The following is a 16392-nucleotide window of genomic DNA, read 5'->3' on the forward strand; positions in this document are numbered from 1 at the left end:
CCTCTTCTATGAAATTTTCTCCATCGGATGTCAGCTGCTGCCTTCTCTCTGCTCTAGCTGCACTCTGTGCCTCCCCTCTGTGCATGTGCTATGCATTCTAACGTGTCTATACCCCCATCCCAAGGGCTGAGTTCCCCTTCCTCACTGGATCTCTGATTCAGTGGGCACAGCAAGCACCTGCCAGATAAGGGAGGCAACTGATTCCCTCCTTCACGCTCACCCAGAACTGTCGATTTTGCCGAAAATATATATATATATCTTTTTTTTTTAAAGAATGAAACCTCATACCAGGACTCCCTTTGGAGATGACGGCAAAGGCAAGTCTGGCTCTCTGAATCTGCCTCCCTATGTTCCTCGGAGAACACCCAGCACAGCAAGATTGGGAAGCTACTGTTCTGCCAGGGCTTGGCTGGCGGGACAAGTGGGATACTCCTCTACAGAGAGGGAGGAGGCCCACCTTTGTGCCTGTGGGCTGACGAAGCCCTGGGCGCTCTGGGCCATACCTGCAGCACTGGCAGACTTCCCACAGGCTCCTGGCCTGAACATCATCTCCTTCCACACGGCCGATCATAGAGCAGGAGCCCAGTGCCTAGGAGAACTAGGCACGTAGCTAAGGGCTGGGTTAACCTTCTCTGCGCTACTATTTTTTTAATGACCCAAACAGCTCCTGGCTCCTGGATGCCTGGCTCCAGGTCCCGCTGTATGCCTGGGTTCAGATGCCTCTCCATGCTGGCACTGTTCCAAGTCCCACCTCTCAGATCCCACAGCTGGTGCACTACCCTTAGGAAGCCCCTCCAGCTGAGGAGAGAGATGCACAGATGTGCCAGGCACTGACAGCCTGGGAGGCCTATTCCCAGGGGCAATCAGAAGACTAGAAACCACTGAAAGAGGCAGTGCCCTGTAAGGACAGCTCTACATCCACAGAAAACCACTGACAGAGCACCCAGGTGTGCAGGCATCCATGCCCGGGGGAAGTAAGAATTGCAGGTGACACGTGCACAGCCTTACCAAGGACTCCACAGACACCTACTCCTTTCTTCCACATGACCATATGCAATAAGGACTAATAAGGTCTGCGTTTCACAGAAGAAGAAACTGAGGTGCAGTGAGTTGAGGGGACTTGCCCAAGGTGTCCCAGGCAGTTAGGTTCTGGAACCTGCATTAACCACCACACTATACAATTCTCCATGCAGATAAAACAATGTGCAACGTAAAATGCTGCAGCCTCTCTGGAAAACAGTCTGCAATTCCTCAAATATGCTGAACACAGAGTTACCATATGACCCAGCAATTCCACTTGTAGGCATGTGCACAAGAGAAATGAAATGCGTCCAATAAAAACTTGTACGCAAGCTGGGCATGGTGGCTCACGCCTGTAATCCCAGCACTTTGGGAGGCCAAGGCGGGTGGATCACCTGGGGTCAGGAGATCGAGACCAGCCTGACCAACATGGTGAAACCCCGTCTCTACTAAAAATACAAAAATTAGTTGGACTTGGTAGCGGACGTCTATAATCCCAGCTACTTGGGAGGCTAAGGCAGGAGAATCACTTGAGCCTGGTAGGCGGAGGTTGTAGTGAGCTGAGATTGCACCACTGCACTCCAGGCTGGGCAACAGAGTGAGACTCCGTCTAAAAAAAAAAAAAAAAAAAAAAATCATGCAGCACTGACACATGGTACAGTACGGATGAACCATGAAAACACGATGCTGAGTGAAAGAAGCCAGACACAGACGCAAAAGACCACATCGTGTATGACTCCATTCATACGAAATGTCCAGAAAAGGCATTAGCCATTCTTCCTCTCTATAAGAAAAGACTGAGACCCAGTCAGACTCACCTGAGGCACCAACAGCGTCTAACGCCACCCCTTCCACGGTGTGTCTATAACTCCATACAACGTCTGTAACTCCCTGGTTCCAGAAGCCTTTCCTGACTTCACATATGAAGGAACTGATCATTCCACGTGCCCCATTCCCCACACATACCCCACACTGACATTGATCAGAGAGCTCTGCCAGCCAGGTGCATGGCCACCTTTCCCAGGCAGCTGCAAGTGCCAGGAGCCACTCCTATTTGTTTTAGGGAAGGAACATTCTTTATTGAGCACCTAATAAGTGCCTGACACAGTGCACAGGTACTCTGTACTGGTTTTCTTGTTTTCTTTCCTTTGGTCAAAGCTTTTTCAAACCTAGGCCATTTTTGGGAGATGCTTTAATGCTTCAAAAACACACACTTATGACCCCAAATATCCCCTTGCAGTGGGACATAGCATGGGCTGACCCTGGGCCAACCTGTGATGCAGGACAAGGTCCCTCCTGCCAAGATGCCAGCTCCCCACTCCTCTCTCACTGTCATCAACTTGCCCTGCTTCTTGTTTCCATTAATAAACATACCCACAGTGAAGTATCAAAGAGTGAATGCAACATATTTCCCAAGAGTATTTATCATTTGAATGAAAACTAGAAAGAGGGCAATGCTTGACTCAAAGGAATAAGGGACCAATAGTAAAATTTCAGGCACTGGAGGGATAATGGAGAAATGGTTCTCCTTCCCAAGCCCCTCAAAGCACAACCTTATTTATTTTTACCTCCAGCACATAGTGCAGCTCAGACACACAGACGGTACTTAGTAAATGTTCGTCATGTGTTAAGTGGCCTACCTAAGGCCACTCCTCCCATCTGGGAACCTGCCCTAGAAAGCTGTAGTGCAAGCTCCATGGGGACAAACCATCAAGTTCCCTTTTCCTGGAGGTGGTAGAGTGAGTTCTAAAACCCACCATCAGTCCGGCATGGTGGCTCATGCCTGTAATTCCAGCACTTTGAGAGGCCAAGATGGGAGGATCACTTGAGGAAAGGAGTTCGCGACCAGCCTGGGCAACATAGCGAGATCCCATCTCTACATAAAATTTAAAAATTAGCTGGGTGTGGTGTGCATCTGTGACATGCAAGTTCGAGACTGCAGTGAGCTAAGATTGTACCACCGTACTCCAGCCTGGGTGACAGAGTGATCTTGTCTCTAAAAAACAGATTCTTAAAAATAATAGTGCCCACCACTAATTTGTAGGCACAACCTAGACACAGCACTCAACCTCAGTTGTCACAGAACTCTGTCTACACCTGAGAATTGCCACAGAAATGCAAGGAAGTCCCCGGCAAGGTGTGTTAGAATGCTGCATCCCAGAGCAGGAGGGAGAAGGCTGGGGAGAGGAAGGAAAGTGCTGAACAACATGTGCTGTGGGGGAAGATGCTGCCCTGAGCTACTTAAGGGCAGAGAGCTTGTCTCCAGTTTCCTTACTGTCTCCGCTCCCTCGTCCAGCCTCAGAAGAAAACATAAAGAAGTGGCCTTCTGCAAGGACTTGCCCACTAGAGCAAAGGGCAGTTGAGAATGGTTTCCCGGGGCAGCCCATACACCAATCAATGGAAGTAATTTCCAAGTTGTCATTCTTCAACAATACATTTACTGTGATGGGGACGATGAAGTTAAAAAACGGAAAGAAAAAGCAAACTGGATTTCCCTCCCCTTTGGCCTATAGATTCAACTCCTCCCAAGAAAGCAAAAGCAACATCTTTCCCTCCCATCCCCCACAGGCAGCCCTCATACTGAGGAGTGTAAAGACGACACCTGATTCTTCCCATGCTAAGCTGGGAACTTCACAGGTCTCATTCTGAATCCCACCAGCCACAGGAGACCTTAAAGCTTGTCATTAGAGCAGCCCTGCACACTAAAAAAGAAAAATGCCAGCTTTCTTCACAAAGAAGCACATGGAAGTCACCCGATGCAATGCGAGGACACCCCACAGTGATCAACCTAAGTGTATGGGTCCTGGAGGTTTAAGGGAAACCTCTTCTTGGTGACACAATTACCTGTAGGGCAGTCAGATCTCAGCCCCCACCAACCTTCCTTGCCCGTTGTATTCCAAGAGACTGAATCATGAATTTGTTTACTTAGAGAGAGGTCTCACTCAGTCGCCCAGGCTGGAGTGCAATGGTGTAATCATAGCTCACTGCAGCCTTGACCTCCTGGCCTAAAGCAATCCTCCCACCTCAGCCTCCTGTGTAGCTGGGACTACAGGTGCACACCACCACACCAGGCTAACTGAATCATGGGTTTAAACAAACCACCTTGGTAGACACAAGGCCTCTGGTTTGTGTTCCCTGGGGCATCTGGTGGCAGGAGAAGTTGTTTTAGTGACTGTCCTTACAGTGATGATCCCCTGACCTTGGCCATTTCCCTGCATATGCCTCTAACATGAACCTATAACCCTGACCATACAGGCTCCCTAGGTTTGCCTGAACTGTTAGCTTCTTGACAGCAAGACTCTCTTATTTGTTCTGGCCTGACACTCCATGGAGGCTCAGCATGAGCCAAGTGAATAATGCACAGGAGCACTGACTTTGATCTGCCCAAGGCCTGACATCGTCAAGACTGCAGCCCAGCTAAGGTGAAAATGCTGGTCCAGAGAGAGCTGCTGAAGGCCCAGAGTGCCAAGAATCCTCAGCTCACAAAGCCTCAGGCTCCTGCTGGCCAGCGGAGGCTGGGCTTGGCCTCTGTGGGTGCTGTCAGGACCCTGTGGCTTGGCTCTGGGACCCTGGAGCCAGCCCTTCTTCCCTTGGCCCTCAACCTCACTGGAACCATTCATTGTTTCAGCTGTAAAAACACTGGACCTGCATTCCAGAAGCCCAAATCTTGGCTCTGCAACTAGCCAGCTTGCCATGGGACTTTGGACAAGTCACTTCTTTTCTTAGGCCTCAGTTTCCCAGTGGGTTAGCTGTAAAGGTTGGCCTAGATGACTTCTTGCATCTCTCCAAGTCCACAAGAACCTTCTTTTAAGCAAGAGGCACCCAATGTCTCAGAATTCCTCTAGGCTCTACCTTTATTTATTTTATTTTATTTATTTATTTATTTATTTATTTATTTTGAGATGGAGTTTCACTCTTGTTGCCCAGGCTGGAGTGCAGTGGCGTGATCTTGGCTAACCGCAACCTCCGCCTCCTGGGTTCAAGCAAGTCTCCTGCCTCAGCCTCCCAAGTAGCTGCGACTACAGGCATGCACAACCACATCTGGCTAATTTTTGTATTTTTAGTAGAGACAGGGTATCTCCATGTTAGTCAGGCTGGAGGCTGGTCTCGAACTCCCGACCTCAGGTGATCTGCTCGTGTTGGCCTCCCAAAGTGCTGGGATTACAGGCGTGGGCCACCATGCCCGGCCTGGCTCTACCTTTAGAACACATCTGGGGCCCAACAGGCTTGCAGCCCCCACACACCCACTGCCTCTCCCTGTCAAGCCTCTGAGCCCAAGCCAAGCCATCGCATCCCCTGTGATTTGCACCTAATACACCCAGATGGCCTGAAGTAACTGAAGAATCACAAAAGAAGTGAATATGCCCTGCCCCGCCTTAACTGATGACATTCCACCACAAAAGAAGTGTAAATGGCCAGTCTTTGCCTTAACTGATGATATTCCACCACAAAAGAAGTGAAAATGGCCAGTCCTTGCCTTAAGTGATGACATTACCTTGTGAAAGTCCTTTTCCTGGCTCATCCTGGCTCAAAAAGCTCCCCTACTGAGCACCTTGCGACCCCCACTCCTGCCCGACAGAGAACAAACCCCCTTTGACTGTAATTTTCCTTTACCTACCCAAATCTTATAAAACGGCCCCACCCCTATCTCCCTTCGGTGACTCTCTTTTCGGACTCAGCCCACCTGCACCCAGGTGATTAAAAGCTTTATTGCTCACACAAAGCCTGTTTGGTGGTCTCTTCACACGGACATGCATGAAACTCCCTATTGCAATTGTTTCCCCACAATCACCCAGCTTCCTCCGTTCCTCTCATCCAGCCTGCTCTCATCACCATAGCCAGAAACCATCCTTTTAAAGCACAATTCGGATCCTGATCCTCTACTGCTCAAACATTTCCGAAGCTTCAGGTCACTCAGAGTCTGGGCCAAAGTCCTGATACAGCCTGCAAGGCCCTGATCCATCGGGGCCCTCAATATTCTCTGACCTCCTCCCCTGCTTCTCTTCCCCTCATTCACTCACTCCAGTTTCCTGAACATCCTGGACAAGCTCCTGCCTCAGGGCCTTTCTCCCTGAGCTACCGTCCTGGCTCACTCCTCACCTCCTTCAGGTCTTCGCCTGAATGTCCCCAACTTGGGAGGCCTTCCTTTCCCCTGCTTCTGCAGCTCTGATCACCATCTGACGTGCTTACAGGTTTTACTGACTATTTTCTATCGAGTGTCTACCCCCACTAGAATACAAGCCCCAGGAGGGCCAGAAGTTTTTAACATTTTATCACGTCTTTATGCCCAGCTCCTAGAATAGTAGGTACTCACTAAATACGTGTGGAATGAATCGCTGTTGATCCACTGAGGGGTCAATCATGCTGCTGAAATGAAGAGTCAAGCTATTCAACCCTCCGGCTTGAATGGCCCCATCTCAGGAACCCCTCGGAGAATTCCAAGCTCTGTACACTGTCTCCAGGAACAAAAGCGATTGTCCCAGGCAGGGTTCACATCTCAGGAAGTGTGTGAAGAAACAAAGAAAGGAAGTGACACAGGGGACACAGATCCAGAAAGCTCCTGCTGACGACACCTGGCTACCGGGAAGCATGAGGGCTCGGCACATACGGGAATGCCTCCAGGCACCTGGAGTGCTGAGCCGTCATGCCTCCAGCTGCCTCCCTGCAGGTGGGATGAGGTCATCAACGTGAGTTCACTGGATACCCACTATGGAGAAGTACCGGAAATGAACCGAAGACGGGGGCTCTGTACCAGAGCCAAGGGAAGGCAAAAACGAGAGGAAGAAGGAAAAGAAAGGTGGTGAGAAAGAGTTTCCCATGCTGAGAACCTGCAGGCAGAGATGTAGAGAAACTCCCAGCCCCAGACCACCACTGACCAAGACAGCAGGGCACCCGGCCTCACATGCCTCAGGTAGGCCAGGCCAGCTTCCTTCCTGGCCCTGCCTGTCCTGAAGAGCACAAGTGAAACAGACCAATGCCCATCCCCCTGCAAGCATGGTATGCCTGCGCAAACCTCAACAAGTGACCAAAAACATTGCCCAGAAACAATCGTCTCGCCACAGACCCCCTGCTTCCTCTCTTCACCCCAGCTAGCCTGCTCTCAACACGGCAGCCAGAAGACATCCTTCTGAAGCACAAGCCAGAGGAATGCAGGCTTCTGCCACCTTGTTGAAAGTAAAATACATTCTGGGCCAGGTGTGGTGGTGTGCACCTATAGTCCCAGCTACTCAGGAGGCTGAGGTGGGAGGACTGCTTGAGCCCGGGAATTCAAGGCTGCAGTGAGCCATGATCACACCACTGCACTCCAGCCTGGGTGGCAGAGCAAGACTCCATCTCTAAAATAAGTAAATAATTCCTTAAAAAAAAAAAAAAAGGAAGAAAAGAAAGTACATTCTCAGGAAGACATGCTGCATCAGAGCAAACAAGGCAAATGCAGGGGTCAGTCCCCAGAGCTCCGGGGAACAGGAACAAGAGGAGACTGAGAAGAGCCAGCAATTTCTGGCTAAAGCCCTGCCTACTGAGCAGCATCAGGTGTGTGTCAAAGAACCATGTTGATAAACAAAATGTAGATGGGAGCAGTCAGGAGGGGCACAGGTGACAGAACTGGCCGGGGCATGACATGGGTCATCAGATTGTGCCCAGATCTCTACCAAGCTCTGTGGTGACAGCAAAGAAGCTGAGGAGGAGCTCTCTGTGGACTTCAGGGCAGCATCTTTGCTCCAGGGGATGAGGGCACTCAGCCCTCTACTTCCTCTCCATAACCTCCCCATGCTCTGGGCTCTCTGGGCAGCTTTCTAACATGCGAGACTTATCACAGACCTAAACCTCACAGGGACGGACAGGCCTGCATTCCCATGTGGGACTAGGGCTGCCTGAGAGGAGGGACTAGGAAGCAAGGCCCTTGCTGCAGGTAGGGCTCTGCTGCTGCTACGGATGGAGATAAGTCCCTTCTTCACCTGGGATGGGACTTCATCCAAGGGGCTGGAGGTGGGGATGGGGGTATAGCATGGGGAGGTAGGGACGTGCCCTGGAAAGTCTGTGTCATTGCTGCTGTGGTCTGAGGCCCTGCCCATGTCATGAGCTCTCTTTCTCCTTAGGAGACAGTGACCTTTTGAGGCCTGTCACAGAGACAATGGCAGGAAGTGCCCCTCCCTGCCTGAGCCACGGGGAGTCCGGAAGGAAGCCACTGCCTGGGCCCAGGACCCTCCCCACTGAGCTCTTGCCCAAGGGACACTGAGGCTCATGGCAATGCCAGAAGCTCTGCTCACCAGTGCCGAATGGCAAACATCTTCAACTATGAGGGCTAAGGGCAAATATTCTCCTTGGCTGGGACCCTCCTCTTTAAGGCAGACCCCTACTGTGAAAGACAGCCAGGCAGTAGGAGACACAACCCCAGCTACCCCACCCACCACGTGCCACCCCCACCTTCTGGAAGGAAGGGCTCTGGGTTCCTCCACAGCAAGGAGCTTTTCTAAAAATAAACCCTGGTCCTTGAGCCCTTTCCTTCCTCAGTCCCCTGTGGAGGAGAGAGGAGAAGGAAAGATCTCGTTCTTAGCTGACCCCAGGGAGTGTGGCCTCCCTCCACGCCATGACTCTCGCTACCAGGGCCTGGTGGTCACTATGCCACAAACTCCCAAGCAGGGGTGCAGAGGCATGGAGGGGGCAACCCTAACCATCCTCACACGGGGCCTGCCATTTTCTAGGGGAGGGTTTTGGGAAAAGCAGGTGGTACCAGCTCTCTAGTCCAGGATCTGGGGGGAAAGGATGGTGCCCAAAGGCAAGTCTCCCACACTACAGGGCTCCCAGGCCGACAGCAGACACAGACACTGAAATATTTCAGGGAAAATGATGCCAAGAATTCTGAGGTCCAAGCAGTATGCCGTGACAGCACAGAGGGAGGAAGGAGAGGCTAATGTGGACCCAGGCCTTGCAAAGAAATTTAGAGGAAAGGAGCTGTTTGAAATGGGCTTGGAAGGTGAAACAGGAACCTGACAGGTAGAGGTAGGAAGAGGGAATTTCAGGATGCTGGAACTGCATAAGCAAAGCGCAGAGAATGTACCAGCATATAAACTAGACGCGGGCAGGGATGCCTGTCTGTTTTGTTCACAGTGGCGTCTCTGGCAACTGGAATGGTCCCTGGTGCATACTAAGTAACAATAAATACTTTATGGACAAATGAGTGGAGCAGAACAATTCCTGAAGACATTTTAGGTCTAAGTGAAGACCTTCGGATGAGGTGGGCTGCAAGGCCATGGTCTCTGCAAAGCCACTGCACTCTGGAATGCAGTTGTTAAGAAGGAATAGAACCTCCTTCCTGTAAGAAAGGAGACAGGAGACCAAGGCTGTGTTGAAGCAGCGTCCCTCAGAGCAATGTCAGTGCTCAGGCCACGCAGGGCAGAAGAGCTCTCACCGGGCCCTGCCTCGACTTGGCAGCCAAGACCTTTGGCAATAGGACAACCAACCCCGCAGAACCCGAGTGACCCCTGGAGAAGCTGCAAGTCAGGGCTGAGTGTTACTATGCGCCCTCCCCTACATCCACTCCAGTAGCTGGGACACCTTGGAAAGTGAATTAAAACAAAACAGAAAAACAAAAAATACAACATAGCACTCTCTCCTCCTAGCACTTGGAGGCCTTTTCACAGCAACTGAAAAGAATGAGCAATTAGAGAAGATAACAGTCCACGGTGCCAGCCTGGAACTACGGAGCCAGAGGCAACTTAAGAGGCCCCATCACAACGTGCCCTATCTTCCCAGTGAGGATGAGGGCACCCGGAGAAGGGAGGGGACTTACCTGAGATCAGACAGCAAGTAACGGTTGAGCCTGGGCTGAACCAAGGGCCCTGTGAGTCACAGGCCAAATTTGGAAAACCATGCCATGTGCTTCCAAGTCTAGACTCAGGGTCCAATCCCAATCCCACCACTGACTAGCTGTGCAACCTGGAGCTGATATCTGCCATCTCTGAGCCTCGGCTTCCTGTGTAAAAAGGGACCCTAAAAGGCACTGCTCATGGTTACTGTGAGTCTTAGCCCCATGCAGCAGGGGCTGGGTACATTAAACCTACCCCCACCAGCATCCTCACCTCTGCTTTGCTAGCTTCCCTTGATGGAACATCCATCCTCCATGCCTCCAAAGCTGAAACTAGCCAATGAGTGTACAGGGAGAAAGATTCATCAACACTTAGGAAAAAAAGAAGGAAAAATCAGTTTACCTCCTGTTCCACCCAACAAAGGCCTTGGCATGGAAAACGGGGCCAAGGCCAGGGATTGTGCCTGAGACGCAGAAATACAAAATGGAAAGAAGCTTGGGAGGCCAGGGGCTCCTGCTGCCAGCTGGGGGTGGGAGGGGAGAGAATGCTACTCCCTGGGCCATTCAATCTCTAGACCTGGCACTCCCTGAGACTCAAGACAGAGGCTCAGGCCCACCCTCCACTCAGCCTTGGTTTCTCACTGTACATCCAGAGGGATGGTGCATTAAAAACCACACTCATGCTTGTTTCTGGGCCACTGACCATGACTTGTGGGCAGCTAAGCAAGGCAGCGCCCAGCCTCTGCTCTCTGCCCAAGCCAGGGAGTAGCCACAGCCTGAGCTTCCCAGCCAAAGCACAGAAGAAGCAAAACTCCTGCCTGTCCTATTCCATGTACTAAGGGTAGAGCAGGCCAGGCTGAGCCTCAAGAGCAAACAGAAAAGAGCCACCCTGGGGTGCTCTATAAACAGGAGACTAGCAGCCGTTGGGGCCTCAAAGGCCAACCCAAGCAGTTTTTATCCTATTTGGAATCGAAAGCTACCAGAGGCAGAACATCAGTCTTTCATATTTAGTGAAGAGAAGTCAATATTTGCAAAAGCATAATCAATAAATACAATCTACCCCACATGAATCAGATAAAGTCAGGTTTATAGTGTTTTTTTTAAGAGATGGGGTCTCACTGTGTTACTCAGGCTGGAGTGAAGTAGTGCAACCATGGCTTACTGCAGCCTCGAACTCCTGGGCTCAAGTGATCGTCCTATATCAGCCTCCCCAGTAGCTGGGACTACAGGCATGTGGCACCTCACCCAGTTAATTTTTTTTTTTTTCCAGAAATACGCAGTCTCACTATGTTGCCCAGGCTGGTCTTGAAATCCTGGCCTCCAGTGATCCTCCTGCCTTAGTCTCCCAAAGTGCTGGGATTACAGGTGTGAGCCACTGCGCCCAACAATAGTCCGGTTTTTAGGGGAAAAGGGAAACAGCAATAAAGTCTCCATACCCTCAAACACCAAAGGCCAGGGTGGCCTGCAGGGCCTCAGCTCTGGGAAGTACGGTGCTACTGCACAGGTGGACGGCCTTACCTGTGGGTCTGAGAAGGCTCCACTGATGTCCCTGTCACAGGAGGAGAAATGGGTCCCTAGGCTCACAGAAGGGTGTCGAGGACCAGGACACACGTGCCAGCATCCTGCAGGGAGAAGCAAAATGGGAGAGGAGGTGAGACACTTGGACTCTTATCACTCCACACCAATCCAACTGGGAGACCCACAATGCCGATGGACCAAGAGGATTGAACAGGGGACATCTGACTAAAGGTGTCTCCATTTTACAAAGGGACCCAGCCCAGGACCATTCAGGAAGCAAGTGTCTAACTCAGAATTGGTGACAGATACACCCCAACATTACCCAGCACCCCTTCTACTTAGGAAAACTGCTCAGGGAGCGGAAACTGAGACCATCAGCACACACGATAAGCCATCTTATTTCCGAAGCCCCTTGGAGCTCTGTCTCAAACCTTGATTTTCACTTATGAACCCCACTGGGATTGGAGGACTTCAGATCGCAGAGAGGAGGCTGGAAAATGAGGTAATGCAGGAAGAAGAGTGGGAGACACAGTCCGAGAGGATGGCGTCCTGATGCCGGGACAGGGGCATGGTCACATTGTGGGGTGATGCTCATGGCTTCCAGCCTTCCAGCAAGCCCCTCCAGCTGGGCAGTGTGATCTGACTACCCAGAGACCAGAGACAAGCATTCAAAACAAAATGAAAAAGGTGGAGAAATGGATTTCCAAAGAGTCGCAGGTCCAACAGCCTCAGAGATGACAAAGTCTTCACAGGTACCACTGAAGCCACTACCCAACCCAGGGCTCCTGCAGGGACCACAGACAAGCCGGGTAGCCCACCTCGCAGCTCAACACACATTCTTATTTGCCTGACACACATACAAGCCTCCTGACCCTGGGCCCAGAGAGCAGGTAGCAGCCTACAGGGCTCTCCAATGACCATGACAGAGAGGCCGCTTGTCTGCTGGCTATCGAATCTGGGAGTGTTTCAGGAACTGATGCCCAATTCCAGGGCAACCCTGCTTTAAGAGCTGAGGACAGGCATGGTGGGGGTCTCCTCAGACACCAGTCCATGCCCGCTAGGGGCAAGCACAGCCCTAACAAAGGGAAATGGAATGGTGGCTGGGGATGGCAAAGTCATCAACTGCCAAGTGAACGGCCAGACAGAGGAGGGAGAGTGGAATTGGGGAGGTGTGAAGATAGCTAGCAATACACAGCAGTGGGAGGTGTGGCTGCAGGGAGCGGGTGGCTCTTCCAACCCCGCTACCGCCACCGCGTCCTGCATGCCCACCCCCGTGCAGCTCCTCTGTGGGACTGAGGCTCCATCGCTGTCCTGCCCCAGCCCCTTGTCTCCATGGCTGCATATACACACCCACATACACACTCAACCCCCAGAACAAACAAAACAGCCCAGGCACCCACAGCAGAGTGGATGCAGGTCCCAGCCCTCCCAGTGACCATGAGCAAGCTGGCCTTCCAGCCTTGCCTCTACATGCCACCGTAGGCCACAGTTAAGTCCAGCAACTCTCAAGTCTCCCCATGTTCGACGTGAGGAAAGCTGTTGAGAGGGTTGAGGGTTTGCCATGGTAACGCACCCATCAACGGCAAGCCAGATTTGGTAGGCCAGCCCCGCTCCAGCCCACCACAATGCTTCTCGGCGGGTGAGAAGGGCAGTGGTGACTCACACCCCGCAGAATTAGATCCACAGGGGCTATGAGAGAAAAGCACTCTCAGAATGCAAAGAGAGGCACTGCAGGGAATTATGCTTCTGACTAAAAGTATTAAAAGCGAAAAAAGTGAGTGCAGGGTCAGGCTAAGGAGCCAACCCAGTAGGCAGCTACTTGGGGAACAGATCTCTAGGGACAGGGGGCTCAAAACATCCCTGGAAAGAAATTAAAATGTGCTGCTGGCTAACTCAGTTTTCCTCCAGTGACCCCTCACATAAATGGTAAACAGTGAATCTGTCCACTGCCCTAAGGGGACATGGAAAGTCACAACAAAACACAAATCCTTGCTGGGGTTTGTTGCATGTAATGTACGCTCCATACACATGCAGTCACAGTCCTGGAGGGGAGCAGGGCATCCAAGACCAAATAATACATCGTGTTGCTGTTTTCCAGGAACATGTCATTTCATTCCTTTAAATTTTAAATCCAAATACTCAATATGCTTTTTTTTTTTTTTTTTTTTTTGAGACGGAGTCTTGCTCTGTCACCCGGGCTGGAGTGCGGTGGCGCTATCTCGGCTCACTGCAAGCTCCGCCTCCCGGGTTCATGCCATTCTCCTGCCTCAGCCTCCTGAGTAGCTGGGATTACGGCGACTGCCACCATGCCCGGCTAATTTTTTTGTATTTTTAGTAGAGACGAGGTTTCACCATGTTAGCCAGGATGGTCTTGATCTCCTGACCTCGTGATCCGCCTGCCTCAGCCTCCCAAAGTGCAGGGATTACAGGCGTGAGCCACCGCACCCAGCCTAAATCTTCAATATACTGCTTGAATGATTTGGAAAACTGCAGGGGAAAGAAAAACAAAACAAAAAGATACCTTAGGGGACAAGAACAACAGAAGTCAGAATTGCTTTCCTAAAAAATTTTCAGATCCCCGACTCTGTTTCAGTCCATGAAAGTGAATTAGCAAGTGAATCTGTTTCTCTATACGATTCCTATTAATAGAATATCAGTCTCTCCTCATCCCCACTAAATAAATGTCAAACAAACACTTAAAGAATACCAGTTTGATGGGGTGCCAGCTACTAGCCTGCCCAGACATCCACACGTCTCAGGCTGGCCCTTGTGGAAAGTGTAAGTTCCAAATGAGTGGGTAGTGCTGCCGAAGTTAAACACTGCTGTCTCCAGCCTCCGTTGACATGGTGACTGTGAGGCAGGTGGCTAAGTAATGGGTAGAGAGAGACCCATACGTATGGTAGGTGGAACCACGGCAAACTGTACAGAGTGCTGACAACAGACCATGGCCTTTGACTCCATCTGGAGGCATGGTTCCTAATTTTTTTCAATTTAGATATAATTCACACACCATAAAACCCGCCCTTTTAGCCAGGTGCCATGGCTCATGCTTGTAATCCCAGTACTTAGAGAGGCCAAGGCAGGAGGATCATTTGAGCTCAGGAGTTCAAGACAAGCCTGGGCAACATAGTGAGACCCCCCCGATCTTTACAAAAATTCATAAATTAGCTGGGTGTAGTGGCACATGCCTGTAATCCCAGCTACTCAGGAGGCTGAGTTGGGAGGATAACTTGAGTCTGGGAGATCAAGGCCGCAGTGAACTGTGATCACACCACTGCACTCCAGCCTGAGTGACACAGCAAGACCATCTATAAACCCAACAAAACCCCACCCTTTCAAAGTATATAGGTCAATGGTTATTAGTCTACTTACAATGTTGTACAACCATCACCACTATCTGATACCAGAACATTTTCATCACCCCAAAAAGAAAACTTGTACACATAAGCAGTCACTTCCCATCCTCCCCTCCTCCCTGCCCCTGGCAACCACTAATCTTTCTGCCTCTGTGGGTTTGCCTATTCTAGATACTTCACATAAATGGAATCATACAATATATATCCTTTTGTGTCTGACATCCTTCACTTAGCATAATGTTTCTGAGGTTCACCAATGTTATAGCATGTGTCGGTATTTCATTTCTTTTTATGATGGAGTAATATTCCATTATATACACTACACCTTGTTTATCCATTCATCCATCGATGGACATCTGCGTTGGTTCCACTTTTTGGCTATTGTGAATAAATGCTACTGTGAACATTGCTGTACAAATTTTTGTGTGAACATTTATTTTCAATTCTTTTGGGTATACACCTAGTTATTCCTAATTTTTTAATAAGATAACATCACTTAATTTAAGACAAGTAATGCATCTGTATTTTGAAAACCTTCAAAACTCAAAAGGATAAAATGGTTAGAGGGTGACAGTAAGTTTCTCTCTTGTCCCTATTCCTCAGCACCCAGTTCCCTGCCCAAAGGCAAATTCCAGTTTCTGGCGAATCCTCCCAGAGACCGCCTATACATATACACCCTGCTTTATTTTAAAGACAGCTTGCATGGGAGGAACTTGGCAACTAGATCAGGCCGGAATCAGGCTGGAATCAGCCCAGTAACGCCAGGAAATGAGCACAGTCCAAGTGCCATTTCTCCCCTTTGTCCCAGTGTGCCCCTTGGAAAGCCATGTAGCCTAGAAGAGGCCACGGAACTGGGTGGCAAGAGGAGTCCTGGAGGTAGATGGGTTCTGAAATGTGGTCCTCCATTTCCCAGCTATGAGGCCTCACTCAAGCAAGCTGCTTAACCTCTCTGGGACTTGGTTTCCCTATCTAAAAAAGAGAGTGGATACTGGTACCTAATTCACAGAATGGCTGAAGAGTCGATGAGCTAAAGAAAGCAAGTGCTTAGCACCATGCCTGGCACACAGTAAGTGCTCAGTGTTTTGCTGCTGCTGTGATTACTACTGCTGCTTCACCTCACTGAGCTGATCTTCAGCTTCCTCCTCAGGAAAATGAAGAAAGGCACCTCCCAGGCACAGTTATGGTGTAGACCCGAGATCCCTGCATGAGGGCCAGGCGTGCTACAGCCTCTGAGCAGTGGGGACTCAGGGAAAGTCAGGTGGCTGAGATGTGTCTCCAGCTCCCCACGTGCTGCTCCAGACCCTTCTGAGGCTGGGTCTCCATCCTCTCATCCACACACCTCCCTGTATTCTCCCAAGAACAGCTCTGAACCCTCCACCATTACCCACCCTCCCACAGGCCGAGAGGAGGAGCTGGCATCATGGACCCCACGCCTTGGGCAGGCTGGCTGGCTGGATTTCTTATTTCATGACCCTACTCCCCCTCCCTTCCATCTTCTTCAACAAACACTCTACTCTGGAGCTGAGCTTCTCTTTCAGAAGCCCAGATTATTGGAGGCAGCAGGGAAACCCTCAGAGACGTTCAAAGTGGAGAGACCTCCAGTGAAGGCGGAAGCAGTTGCAGGGCCATTAAAAGACTGTTAGGAGCGATTTTTCTCTCTGCTGGCAAGTGGCAAAAGCAGAGCCCAAAGAA

The 16392-nt window shown here is 50.6% G+C and overlaps 1 protein-coding gene across 16 annotated transcripts in view; it reads right to left on the reverse strand.

Annotated features, from left to right (window-relative positions):
• Window positions 1-16392, reverse strand: part of PITPNM2 (phosphatidylinositol transfer protein membrane associated 2) — a 167984-nt gene that overhangs the window by 115456 nt on the left and 36136 nt on the right. For all 16 annotated transcript variants that reach the window (XM_063712283.1, XM_054528390.2, XM_054528388.2 and 13 more), the window contains one exon: window positions 11345-11448. The gene's annotated coding sequence lies outside the window, so the exon portion shown is untranslated. The remainder of the gene's footprint in view (window positions 1-11344; window positions 11449-16392) is intronic.

This window comes from Pongo abelii, chromosome 10, assembly GCF_028885655.2.
Source record: "Pongo abelii isolate AG06213 chromosome 10, NHGRI_mPonAbe1-v2.0_pri, whole genome shotgun sequence".
NCBI classification, from domain to species: domain Eukaryota; kingdom Metazoa; phylum Chordata; class Mammalia; order Primates; family Hominidae; genus Pongo; species Pongo abelii.